Consider the following 14,797-nt stretch of genomic DNA (forward strand, 5'->3'; position numbering starts at 1 on the left):
TGCCGCTCCAACTTCGCCACCCTCCACCGCATCGGAGCTGTTCCTGCTACGCCGTCCTTCGCCGCCTCAGATCTGCTTCCCCTCCGCCGACATACGGCCACGGCAACACAATCAACAATTTGGCCATGGGTTCGTCCAAGCCTGCACCCTCCAGAACATCGGTTTCCCCGGTAAAAAGAAGAAGATCGGCGCGACATGTGGAGGTGACCACACCGGCAACCGAAAAAGGTACTCCTCTTCCCTTATTCGTGCAAATCTTACGTCTCTGCTTGCACGGTATTCATCCCACAAAAGACACTAGTTGACCGCTTCTTCTTGATACTAGATGTTCCTAGTAACTCGCGATGCACAAGGTTTCTCCTCATATACTATTTCACCTTAGCTAGAGGTCCGTCGCCCCCCTGAATTTCAATTTCTGGCCAGTTGATTCCCAATTAACGGAAGCATTCCCCGGCATAACAGGCGCTAGTACGCCTATTACGCCGGGGAAGCTGCGCCTTAGTGTTTATCTTAGGGGCGTGTGCGGCCTAGAGCTACTGGCGCCCGATCTGGAGGTCGGCCGGGATTAAAGGGATGGTCTGGGGGCGCTGCTAAGCACGGCGGTGGTGTGAGGTCGATGGGAGGGCGGGGCGGCGGAGGCAGGGGTCTGGGCCGGTGGTCGCTGGCGGTTCGAGAAAGATCGTCAACAGTGACTGGCGGGAGGTAGACGAAGGCCATCTGCCCGTTCCTTATAGCTCAGACGGTTCATTAAAAAAATTGACTGACCTATTTATTTTCAGTCGACTGTTATCTTAGATATGACCACATGTGGTGGTGTGCTGGAGGAGTACCTGCATTTCCTGTGCTCATATATTACAAAATCACACGGAATAGAATCTAATTTTGTTTGCCATGCAATGTTGTAGAGCTATCATATGTCTCCTGTCATTTATTTTTCAGCCACCTGCTATCTGCTACTTTTACAGTGCACTAGTTCTGCACACACTTCACCCTTACTCTCACTATCGTGTTTTTATGCAAGGGTATTTCAGACTCTGCTGCCATGAGAGAAGCCAAAAAGAAAAGAGAGAAGTCACTCCAGCTTCGTATGCGGGTAGGCAAGACACGTTACAACGCTATAAAGGGTGCAGTGTCAGCAGATGGAGACGGTAAACGTAGCTCTGGAGTTGATGACCTCGCTCGCAATGAACCACCATCCCAGGTGCTTGCTTTAACTTCGCGGTGTCATATGTGGTTGCATGTTCCATATGGTGTCTAGCTTGTATTCGAAAGGCCGAAGTCGGTAAGATAAGGAAAGATATTTTTTTACATGAACCACCATCCCGTGAGCACCAGAAGACAAATAGCTAGTCAGGGCACTGGCCGAGCCAGTGACAAGCCCAACAAAGATAGGCATCACCTGGAAGCCAACTAAAAAGCTGCGGTGGTGGCGAAGCAGCCCGCCTCCCACCAGGCTCTCAGGTCCTAGATGATCATGCTCGCCACTCCAGCCGGATGTCTAGCTTGTATTGCTTCCAATTTGGTTAAATTGCATCTGCTTAGCTTACACATTATACCTTTGAATATGACATGCCTTTCTGTTTTTGGTACATACTAGTACATCTGTGTATTAACCATGTTCTTACATCAAACTAATGTTCTTGTGTATCCCTCATCAATCACTTATGACGAGGCAGGCAGGCAAGGGGACTACTCCTCATTTAAAGAATGCAGCGTCAGCCTCCCGACATGATTCTCAAGAAACAGAAATGCTAGATGAAGATAGTGAACGTAGCTCTGTAGTTGATTACAGCATTTCCCCTACACTAGCATCGCAGGTGCTTGCTCTAACTTGGCAGCGTGATATGTGGTTGCATGTTGCATATGGTGTCTAGATTGTAATTCTTCCAATCTGGTTAAACTGCATGTGCTAGTCTGCTTAGCTTATACATTATACCTGTTAATGTGACATGCCTTCCTGTATTTAGTACATAGTACATTTGTCTATTAAGCATGTCCTTACATAAAACTATTGTTTTTTTGTATCCCGCATCAAGCAACATGACGAGACACCTTTAGTATATGCAGTGCGATATTAGTTGCATCTTTCATATGATTTATAGCATGCGCTGCTTCTAATTTGTTGAAATTCCATTTATGATGGGATGCTTTTAACTTGGCAGAGTCATATTGGTTGCATCTTTCATGTGGTGTCTAGCTTGCATTGCTTCTTATTTGCTGGAATGGTTTCTGCTTAGTTTACACAAACAGTTGTGAACATGCCATGCCGTCCTGTTTTTCGTACATATTCCATCCTGGTATCATGTGTTTGCCTTACATCAAAGTAGTGATTGTCAATATCATGCATGCATGAGTTCTGAAGAGAGAATTTTATTGCTTTTTCTTGTCGGTTTTACTTGACAATTCAAAATCAATAAAGCGGAAGGAAGTTAGCAAGGCAGCGGATAAAGGTGCTCCTTCCGAACGGAGGGCCTCTACAGTTTCTACTCCTCCACACCCCCAAGATGATTTCCAAGACAACACATGCATAGACACTCAACAAAGTTGTGTTTATGATGAGCACGTCTCCCCTAGTGCAGCATCACCGGTGCTCCCTCTAACTTGGCACTGTTATATGTGGTTGCATGTTATGTGTGATGTCTAGCTTGTATTGCTTCTAATTTTGTTGAATTCCATCTACTTACTTTACACATTATACTTGAATAAGACACGTGTTCTTGTTTCTAGAACATACAATATCTGTCTATCACACCATGTTCTTACATCAAATTACTACTGTTGTGTAACCTGCAACAATCACTTATCATAAGACACGTTTGACTTCGGAGCGTGATATAGGTTACATCTCACATTCTTTTCTAGCTTGTACTACTAATTTGTTGAAATGGCACTTATGACGAGACAGTTTTAACTTGGTAGAGTGATATTCATTGGATCTTTCATATGGTGTCTAGCTTTCATTGCTTCTAATTTGTTGACATGCCTTCTCCTTAGTTTACACATCATAAGCTGTGAATATGCAATGCTGTGAATATGCAATGGCACTAATGACGAGAGACCTCTAACATGGTAGTGTGATGTTGTTTGCATCTTGCATATGATTTATTTCTTGTACTGCTTCACATTTGTTTAAACGCCATTTATGATGAGACACTGTTAACTTGGCAGAGCGATATTTGTAGCATCTTTCATATGGTGTCTACCTTCCATTGCATTGCTTCTAATTTGGTGAAATGTCTTCTTCTTAGTTTACACATCATAGTTCTGGTTATCTCTTCCGTCCTGTTTTTCATACATATTACATCCACCTATCATGTGGTTGTCTAACATCAAAGCAGTTCGTCTGCATCACGCATCAATTTGTTCTGAAGAACTAAATTGTTATTCGTTTTTCTTGTCGGCTTGACTTAACATGGCACCGAGAAAGAGGAAGAAACACAGAATGGCAGGGAATGAGAAGCGGATGAATCCTGCAGATTCTGCTGGTACTGATGGTGCAATAGAAGGTCAAAGTCCAGCGGAAAATTCTACAAACACGGCATCCCATGCTACACGAGTTGCAAAAAAAAGCCAAACAGAAACAAATAGCTGCCACCAAACAAGCAGAGACAGCCCTAGTTCTTGCAACACCTACCACAGTACTACCAGCTGCACGACTTACTCGTGCGTCAACTGAGCTAGCAGCACGTTCCCAAGCTGCCTTGCCACCTGACACTACTTCCCAAGCACTCTTGACACAAGATGAGTTGGCAATATCAGATGAACCTTGTGAGCTTCAACAGTAAGAAGGTAGTTGCTGGAGTCAAGTTACAGTTGCATGCTTCTTTATATGTAGTCTCACAGTTTGATGTACACTAACACTTCCTATGTTCGTTGTTGGACTAGCACCTAGGCGCAAAAGGAAACAAACATCAGGGATAATGCTCGATAGGTTAACTAAATCTAGAGGAGGAAGAATGGAGATCCATTTTGAGGCAGGTTTAAAAAGGCCACGTGATGCTACAGAGTCAGCCAAGTTAGTATCAGAGGCAGCGGTTGCCGTTAGGTGTCATGTACGTATCCTCCCAACATGGATTCAGTACAGGAATGACAAAGACGAAACCCAGTTCAACACCTTCCTCGACCATTTATCTGTAAGTATGGTTATGTATGGAAACTAGTAATATCGTCTTGCTCTGTCCCATACTTTCTAGGTTGCTGATAATGAGACTCCCATAATTTTCAACAGATGAGGTTCAAGTTGGATAGCCAAGATGATGCAACCAGACAAGCTTGCACCCATGTTTTCAAGTCTGCTCCGCGACAGTATCGGTATAACTTGAGGAAAACTCACTTTGAAGGCAAGGCTAACAGTGAACTTTCCCAAACATCTTCAGTGGAAAATATATCGGATGAAGACTGGAGGGGCCTTGTTAAACACTGGTCTGATCCGAAGTATCAGGTACATTATATATATATATATATATATGTGATCAGATCACATGTTGAAGTCCTATTTACGCATGTGCCACACAAATCTATCTTCTTGTAGGTGAACCTGTTCAAAGAACAAGGCCAACCGTACGAAAGTGAAATTCCAACAGACGACAGGATCTCGTAGCTATATTGCACACTGCGAGGCTCTTGTAATTAGCTGTTGTTTCACTCTTTTCGCTGTACCATATTATCAGATCTATATTGACTTGTTCGAAATGCAGAGGAAATCCCGCAAGGACCAAAAATTACCTGAACCAAATGCTGTGGAAATCTTCAAGGACTGTCACACCAGCAAGAAGAAGGGCATGACTACACCAGTCAAAGCCGCTATTGTAAGTCCTTAATCCTCATGCCTTTTAACTACTACTTACTCTGACTTGTGCCTTGAACTGCATGGTTTGCAGCCAATGTCTATTACTCTTTTCAATTTTATACACAATTGTCTTAGCGTATCATTGCACCTTACAAGGTTTAAAAGAGAGGAGTGATGTTCCTTTGATCTTGACCCGTAATCTAGTTCCGTGCTGGACTTGCCCACACAACGTTACAATTGCCTGTTTGTCTGTTCTCAGTTGTTTTGTGATATGAATGATGTCATACTATGCTTACCGTATTATAAACTTCGTCTCTTTATCCTTAGCCCTCAATACAATGTGAAGAAATAGACAATACATTAGCGATGGTACATGGTCATATGTTTGGAACCTGGTTTTATTATGTACTTTGCAATAAAATACAACTAATATTTTACATGGGTTCACCAGAATAAGTTCTATATATATACCAAAGCTATTTTGTTTGGTTTTGCTGCCTCCTTAATATCTTCTGTTCTGGTACTACTAATGTAAAACCTCAACTTTTCAGCGAGCTATGGAAAAAATGGTGGAACCGCCACCTTCTGAAGGTGGCGAGGCAACTATAACCGCAATGTCAGCTCTTGCTGCAGTGGGTCAGTACCTGTCCACTAACAGTGCCAAAAGCACGTTCCTGCGTAATACTGGGTTGGTTGTTAAGGCAATATCGTCCAAACTGCCTCATGATCAAGATATGCAAGCTCAAAGCAATGTTGTATCTGCGCTCCAGACACAAGTCCATTCCCTAACAGAGACCCTTTGTGAAATAAGGAGAAACATTGCTCAATGTCGTCAAGATATGCATGGTTTTGAAACCAGACTATCAGACATTTGCTATGTTGTTCAGGAGCCTAGGGGAAATGAAGGCGAGGGTTATGGTGCTCCATCAGACAATACATCATGAAAACGTAACAGTCAGGTCAAATGAACTGAGCTTTTGAACTTCTGGTGGTGCATTTATGTGCTAGACTGTTAAGTTTTATGCCAACCTTCTTTTTGTTATATAGTTGTAATTTGTTTTGGTGCGATACAAAATTTATTCTTAACGTGCAGCCACCGGCTGAAGAAAACAGCAAGCCATTTTTGTATAGTGTAGGGTGTTCCCTATATTTGCACTGGTGGCGATCTTTGATGCCGAGTGGATGTAATCTGTGCAATCGCCTTAATAGCCTAGCGTTAGTTTCGGCCTTATTTATTTTCTAGTCTTCTTTTTCCCTGGTTTGCTAGTGGCCGCAACTACCATGGGCCATATACGGGCCGTAGGATCCATGGGTCTCCTACGGGCCGTCGATAAATGGGCCTGTAATCGGTGGGCCTCGGGCCATCGGATAAATGGGTCTACATGGGCCGTAATCGGGCGTAATTGGTATCGGCCCAGCACGGTAACATGCCGTTAACAGGCCGTAGGACAGCAAAGGCTTAATTCTGTCACGGGCATAACGGGTCGTTAATGGGCCAGAATATAGGACGGGCTGGAAACGGCGCAACGGGTTAACAGGCCAGAAACGGGCCGACTCTTGCCATGGGCCGAATTTGGCCCATTAGGGTAACAGGCCAGTAACGGGCCGACTCTTGCCATGGGCCGAATTTGGCCCATTAGGGGAACAGGCCAGTAACGGGCCGACTCTTGCCATGGGCCGAATTTGGCCCATTGGGGGAACATGCCAGTAACGGGCCGACTCTTGCCATTGGCCGAATTTGGCCCATTAGGGGAACAGGCCAGTAACGGGCCGGAAGTAATCGAGGGCCAAAAAGGAGCCCAAGAACGTATGGGCCGTCAATAGGCCGAAAGCTAACACGGGCTGGAAACGGCCCATGTAAATCACGGGCCGTTAACGGGTATAAAGAAAATTACTGTTCATTATGGGCTAGAGTCACCGTGGGCCTGTAAAGGGCCGAAAGATACGAAGGCCTCATATGGGTCGAAAGACGTCGTGGGCCATACATGGGCCGAAAGTGAAATGGGCTGGTGTTATATTCGACGGCCCACATGACGTTGTTGGGTCGATTTCCTTTAGGGCCTAACGGGCCGTGAGTTAACGGGCCGTAAAATGGGCTATTTGCGAAGAGACCGTTAACAGGCTTTTCATGGGCGAGCCCGTTAACTTTTGACCAAGTCAAACGGGCCGGCTTTGTAAGCTAAATGGGCCAGTGGTGGGCCGTGGCACGTGTCGACATATCATAGGCGCCTATCTGACCCACTGACGTGCTGACACGTGTTTCGTCCGGCCAATAAGAATTTTACACGTGGAAATTTCCCATTGGTCGGGGCTGTTAACGGGTTATCGGATCCAAGACCCGACCCGATAGCTTAACGGCGTTCCGTTACGGTGGATGCCACGTGTCGGTCACCCTTGATGAAAGCACTTCTGTGACGCGCGATTTATCGTCATGGAAGTGGACACTTCCGTGATGATAATTTTGGTAATGTCGTGGAACACTTCTACGACAGCACATGTATGACTATCTTGATTCTGTCATAAAATCCTCATGGACGTACATGCATGACAAAAAACGCGACCTACTGTGACAAACACGTATCATCACGGAAGTGCATTTTTTTGTAGTGTCAAGGGGGGCTCTCAAGTGAGTAGCTTGATCGTATCGTTCGTCGAGAGCTCAAACCATTGCATCCTTGCATAATGTTTCTTGGTTCTTGTTTGGTTCTCTTTGTGAGTCTTAGAGCTTATGGTCATCTTGATGACAAGCTCGAGTTCATTGAAAACGGAGTTTGCATGCGTCTTCGATGATGTTTTCGATGTTGGAGGTTTTGTCGGTCTTATCCGAGGAAGGGTTCTCACCCTTGTCGCTATCTTTTCAACAAACTTGGTTTCGTCGAATTCGGAGTCCGTTTGCAGAAGTTGTGTCAGTTTTGGTGTTCTGAAAAGGCTGCAGCGGTACTACCGCGGACAGGAGCGGATGTAATTTTTTACTACCGCTCTTGGGAGCGGTACTACCGCTTGGAGCAGTACTACCGTGGCTACTTCCGCTCGGGACAAAAACTCGCCACAAGTCCAGCGGTGGTAGGCACGGATGTAATTTTTTAGTACCGCTCGCAAGCAGTAGTACCGCTACCCTTAGCAGTACTACCGCTACCCCTAGCGGTAGTACCGTGAAGTCAAGCGGTACTACCGCTCCGACAGTTCTTCTGGCTTTTTTGCCTCCTCGCTGCTGTGTTTCAAAGGGCTACTACCGCCCTAGCGGTAGTACCGCTCCTTGGAGCGGTAGTACCGCTCGGTGCGGGCTGTGACCATAATGGTTGGATTTTTCCCCACCTATAAAAGGGGGTCTTCTTCCCCAATGAACCTTATCCTTTGAGCTCGTGTTCTTCCCTCATTGTTGACCTTCTTCGAGCTTGCTAACTCTCAATCCCTCCATGGATTCTTGCTAGTTTTTGAGGGAAAAAAGAGAGGAGATCTAGATCCACATTTCCACCAATCACTTTCTCCTCCATGAGAGGGGAACCCCTTGGATCTAGATCTTGGAGTTCTTGGTGTTCTCCTTCTTGTTCTTCCTCTCATTTTCCTCCCTAGCATTAGTTGCTTCGGTGGGATTTGAGAGAGAAGGACTTGGGCACTCCGTGTGCCCTTGCCATTGCATTTGGTGCATCGGTTTGAGTTCTCCACGGTGATACGTGGAAGTTACAAGTTGGGAAGCTTATTACTCTTGGGTGCTTGGTACCCTTGAGCTTGTTCCTCTTGGGTGCTTGGGCGCCCTAGACGGTTGGTGGTGTTCGGAGCTCAATCATTGTGGTGTAAAGCTCCGGGCAAGCGTCGGGGTCTCCAATTAGGTTGTGGAGATCGCCCCGAGCAATTTGACGGGTTCCAGTGACCGCCCCCAAGGGTTGCCAAAGTGTACGGGTTCGGTGACCGCCCCCAAGGGTTGCCATTTGTACGGGTTCGGTGACCGCCCTCAAGGGTCCCTTAGTGGAATCCCGACATCTTGCATTGTGCGAGGGCGTGAGGAGATTACGGTGACCCTAGTGGCTTCTTGGGGAGCATTGTGCCTCCACACCGCTCCAAACAGAGATTAGCATCCGCAAGGGTGTGAACTTCGGGATACATCGTCGTCTCCGCGTGCCTCGGTTATCTCTTACCCGAGCCCTTTACTTATGCACTTTACTTTGTGATAGCCATATTGTTTTTTGTCATATATCTTGCTATCACCTAAGTAGTTTTTCTTGCTTAGCATAAGTTGTTGGTGCACATAGGTGAGCCTAGTTGTTGTAGGTTTTGTGCTTGACAAATTAACCGCTAGGTTTATTCCGCATTTGTTCAAGCCTCAACCGTAGTTATTTTAAAGCGCCTATTCACCCCCCCTCTAGGCGACATCCACGATCTTTCAACATGGACTATTACAATTCACCCTCATTACTGCTAGCATTTCATTCTCAAGGGGTGTAAGTTGTGCAGCAAAAGTCTAGTGATATTCTCAAGTGTGCTGGAAAATAAGATGAGAAGGTTCCGTGCAACATCCTTTACATGTGCACTACACAAAAATTGTAAAGATAAACTGAGTAAAATTATGTTGAAATCTGAACCACTTGCAAGAATGCCGATATAGTGACAAGGATAGTTGGCACGTCATAAACTCATCATGATCAAATAAACATTATGGTGGGCTTGCATTCTCACCAACAATCAATGGCATCTTGACTGAGCTCCGAGCTAAACGTCTGAGAGTAGAATCATAATCTCCCAAAGTCATCGTTAATTTCAAAGATATCTTGGCACACGTTGAGAAAATTTTGCCATCTTGAAACAACCGTGAACAAAAAAAAATGCATCCTGAAAACAACATGAGCAAGATCAAGTATACCAACTCCCTTAAGGAGAACAAAAATAATTACAAAAATTTATCAATACCTATGGAGGTAAATTCATCGACGAACATGTGAGTTCTTGAGTGCACTATCATCAAAATACACATCCATATCAAGTTCTCCTATGATCTGAACCACCGGTTGTTTTCAGAAAAAGCAGCCAGAAAAAAAGAACAGCCATAGATCGTTTTGGCGTAATCACCCATGATTTTTAGAAATATAGAACCGCGGCCATAGATCGCTTTGATGTCTCGCGTGCATGTGTTGCACCGTGGCTTAGCTAGCTTTGCAGTGAATCAATCAATCCATCGCTGTGTACTGCCGCGTCTTGCCGGAAGATTGATCGTCTCGGAAAGTAATCGATCCAGCTCCGAAGTTTCAGTACGCGCGTCACCGTCGGCGTAAGCTTGTTGCGTGTATGTGGACATGGCCAACATGCATCGATCACACGGGCGTCGTTCCATGGCGCCCACGGGCTTCCGCGACCTGCCGATGGAGGCCCTGGAACAGACGCGCGGCACACCGGCGCCCTCGACAATGTCGCCCTGCTCCGCCGTTTGTGCACCGTGGCGCCGCGCGCTCAAGGCCACACTCCTCCGCCTGATCAAACTGCCGAACCAGCCACACCGCGTGTACGTGGAGCGTTGCTGCGAGTGCCCGTTGCGGCTGCGAAACAAGCGCCCCTGCTAGGACAGAACCTGAATAATGGAACAAAAAGTATGCCTCCGACAGACGAACGGTACTGGCCCTCTCGTCGCCGTTTCCTTGGAGAGTAAGACCGACTCAGTAGTGCAGCCGACGCGCATCATAGGCTCCTCCTACGGCTGGGTGGTCAGCGTCTGAAAGATCGTGGATGTCGCCTAGAAGGGGGGTGAATAGGCACTTTAAAATAATTACGGTTTAGGCTTGAACAAATGCGGAATAAACCTAGCGGTTAATTTGTCAAGCACAAAACCTATAACAACTAGGCTCACCTATGTGCACCAACAACTTATGCTAAGCAAGATAAACAACTAGGTGATAGCAAGACATATAATAAGAAACAATATGGCTATCACAAAGTAAAGTGCATAAGTAAAGGGCTCGGGTAAGAGATAACCGAGGCACGCGGAGACGACGATGTATCCCGAAGTTCACACCCTTGCGGATGCTAATCTCTGTTTGGAGCGGTGTGGAGGCACAATGCTCCCCAAGAAGCCACTAGGGTCACCGTAATCTCCTCACGCCCTCGCACAATGCAAGATGTCGGGATTCCACTAAGGGACCCTTGAGGGCGGTCACCGAACCCGTACAAATGGCAACCCTTGGGGGCGGTCACCGAACCCGTACACTTTGGCAACCCTTGGGGGCGGTCACTGGAACCCGTCAAATTGCTCGGGGCGATCTCCACAACCTAATTGGAGACCCCGACGCTTGCCCGGAGCTTTACACCACAATGATTGAGCTCCGAACACCACCAACCGTCTAGGGCGCCCAAGCACCCAAGAGGAACAAGCTCAAGGGCACCAAGCACCCAAGAGTAATAAGCTTCTCAACTTGTAACTTCCACGTATCACCGTGGAGAACTCAAACCGATGCACCAAATGCAATGGCAAGGGCACACGGAGTGCCCAAGTCCTTCTCTCTCAAATCCCACCGAAGCAACTAATGTTAGGGAGGAAAATGAGAGGAAGAACAAGAAGGAGAACACCAAGAACTCCAAGATCTAGATCCAATGGGTTCCCCTCACATAGAGGAGAAAGTGATTGGTGGAAATGTGGATCTAGATCTCCTCTCTCTTTTCCCTCAAAAACTAGCAAGAATCCATGGAGGGATTGAGAGTTAGCAAGCTCGAAGAAGGTCAACAATGGGGGAAGAACACGAGCTCAAGAGATAAAGTTCATTGGGGAAGAAGACCCCCTTATATAGTGGGGGGAACAATCCAACCGTTACCCCCACTTCAGCCCCGCAGAGAGCGGTACTACCGCTTGGCCAGCGGTACTACCGCCTGCCCCTATAAGCGGTACTACCGCTCCCCCTCGCGGTACTGCCGCTGGGCCCAGAGTGGTACTACCGCGGAGGCAGGGCGGTACTACCGCATACGAGCGGTACAACGGCCCCCACTGCCGTGGCCAGTACCGTAAAACCCGACACGAAAAAAGACCCCTCGAATCGAGGCGGTACTAGCACGAGACCGCAACGGTACTACGGCTGGGGGCTACCAGCGGTACTACCGCTCAGGAGCGGTACTACCGCTTGTAGCACCCAAGCGGTACTACCGCTCCGGCCCGCGGTACTACCGCTAGGAAACCAAAACTGCCATAACTTCTGCATATGAGCTCCGAATTGAGCAAACTCAAGCTTGTTGGATAGAGGAAGACGAGTAGCATCAAAACAGCGAGGCAAGGGAGGTATGCCAACAAATAGAGGAGTGAAACCTCCAACCGAGAAGAACCGGCATAACCTCCAACATCGAAAACATCATAGAAGATGCGAGTGAACTCCGTTTTCGATGAACTCGAGCTTGTCATCAAGATGACCATAAGCTCCAAAACTCACAAAGAGAAGAACCAAACAAGAACCAATAAAGATGGTGCAAGGATGCAATGGTTTGAGCTCTCTACGAATGATACGATCAAGCTACTCATGGAGAGCCCCCCTTGATAGTACGGCAATCGATCCTATAACCCGGTCTCCCAACTACCATCATGAGACCGGTAAAATAGAAAACCTATCAAGGGCAAACCTTTGCCTTGCACATGGTCCACTTAAGCTAGATGATGACGATCTTGACTCCCTCAAGTTGGACCACCTTTCTTGGTTGCGTTGGCTCGATGAAGACTAGTTGATTGCTCCCCCATACTCCACTATGGGTGAGCCACTCTTCCGCACATCTTCACAAGTCCATTATCACCAAAATGGACGGCAAGCTTCAAGCATTTGATCTCTTCATGATGCTTCACTTGAACTTGCACACCGCAACATCTTCACAAGTCCATTGTCACCACAATGGACGGCAAGCTTCAAGCATTTGATCTCTTCACGATGCTTCACTTGAACTTGCATACCGCAACCTAACCCCACAAAGAACTCTCACGAAGATCATGGGTTAGTACACAAAGCGTAATTGACAATGCTTACCACACGATGGGATCGCTTGATCCCTCTCGGTACATCTTCTACGCTTTGTGAGTTGATCAAGTTGATTCACTCTCGACTTAGTTTTGATCAACCATGAATCTTTCCAACTCTCTTCATTTGGATGATGTCTTGAAGGTAAACATGAATGATCACACAATCTTCTTCTTCAAGACATGCTTGCAATAAGCTCAACTCCCACATGACCAATCTTTGGATAATTCCTTAATAACACCTTGGTCACCACATAAACTCCTTGAAACCAACACATGGACTTCAAGAAATGCCTATGGACAAATCCTTCAAATATAACTCAAGACAACCATTAGTCCATAGAGATTGTCATCAATTACCAAAACCAAACATGGGGGCACCGCATGTTCTTTCAGCGTCGACGAGGCATGCACCCTGACCCTGCTGGAGCCGCTCACCGGTGGTCGGTTTCCGCTACCTCCCATCACCTCGTCGCTCGAGCGTAGCAAGCAAGGAGCAGCGGCAGCGTAACATAGGGGATCGGCGAGGTGAGGAGCAGCAGCCGTAAGCACTTTGTCCTTGGTCCCCGTAGCCCCTACTCTCGACCTTATAACGAATCGAATCGTTTTCTTTTCCTCGATCTGATATGCGTTCAGGAGGACTTGTGGCCGTGAAGATGAAGGAGATCTAGTTGGAACAAAGAAGAGGACGGATACACCGGAGCGCACTTTCAGCGCACGGCGGCATTGGCGCACTTTATCTAGGCCGTGTCATGCATGCTTCGAGATGGATACAATGAGTGCCAGTGTGTAATATGAATGATATACCGGTTCCCAATTGTAGCGCTATATACACAAGGTACGGTCCGGGATCACAATAAAGTGCAGCCATATTGCGGCTCCTATTTGTGCCATCGTGTTGGGATCCGATGCCAAACTCGGCACAGGTCCAACTTTCTATGCGCTGAGCTCGTACTACACAACATGTGCCTGCGTCAATGGATGCATCCTCGTGTCTGCTTGGCCCCGCTCATTTCAGGTGAACAGTGCATGAGACCTACACCTATTTAATGAATTTTGGCCCCACATATCACACGAACGGCTCATCCCTAATTTTGGCCCGGGCACTTTGTGTTTGTCTGCATGACCTACATGAATTTTGGCCTCGCATAAGTTTTGGCCCCGGTATTTAGTGTCTTTAAACGAAGGACCATGACAGCTTGCGGTCTGTGTGAGAACTCTAACCTGGCGATTGATTAATCAAACTGTTAATTTGAAATTTACTGAATGTGGTGCTTTGTGTGGGATAAGTCCAGTGTTTCCACTCTTAAAAATTGTACAACGGTGTTGTATAAACTGTGCAGGGTTGCGTGTGCTGTTGTAAACGTGTTGGGCAGGTTAGGATCGATCTCATAGCTCTATCGGTTAGTATCATGTAGGAGTATATGTTAGCAATTTAGCGTGAGATCAATCCTAACTAGCCGGGGGTAAGTCGAGAAGGGTCGTCTGGTCTGATCAAAACAGATGGTTACAATGCTATGTACCGGGCGAGTGTCGGGGCAATTAGTATGTCTGATGGTTAGTAATGGAAATAATTAAGTTTCATAAACAAAAAATTGCTTGCGTGAACCCGGTTAGAACTGCATGCATGTAACTGTGTGGCTCATATAACACTGCACGCCGTCCGTGATTAGTCCCACGTGATTAGCTAAAGTGCCGCAAGTGAACTTGCTCAAACGCTGGCTAATAAATCAAAGTTTTTATTCATCCTGCGGGAGAGATAACTCCTTGCCTAATCATGTTCCACATAATGCATGCAGTATATAGTGCTTATTAATTAAACCCGCCGGACAACGATTTTGTCTTGGGCATCTGAGGCAACTACAGAATAAAATCAATATAATGACTGATTATGGAATAATAAATAAACGCCTTAAATGTGCATGATAACTATGTGCTGGGCATGGGTGAGGCAGGTAGTGTGGGGCCAAACTATTTGGCTGGCATCTCTGCCGGTCTTGACCACACCCCCGATTCGGTACAAGTGGTCGGCATGT

This window comes from Triticum aestivum, chromosome 2D (assembly GCF_018294505.1).
Source record: "Triticum aestivum cultivar Chinese Spring chromosome 2D, IWGSC CS RefSeq v2.1, whole genome shotgun sequence".
Taxonomy (NCBI): Eukaryota; Viridiplantae; Streptophyta; class Magnoliopsida; order Poales; family Poaceae; genus Triticum; species Triticum aestivum.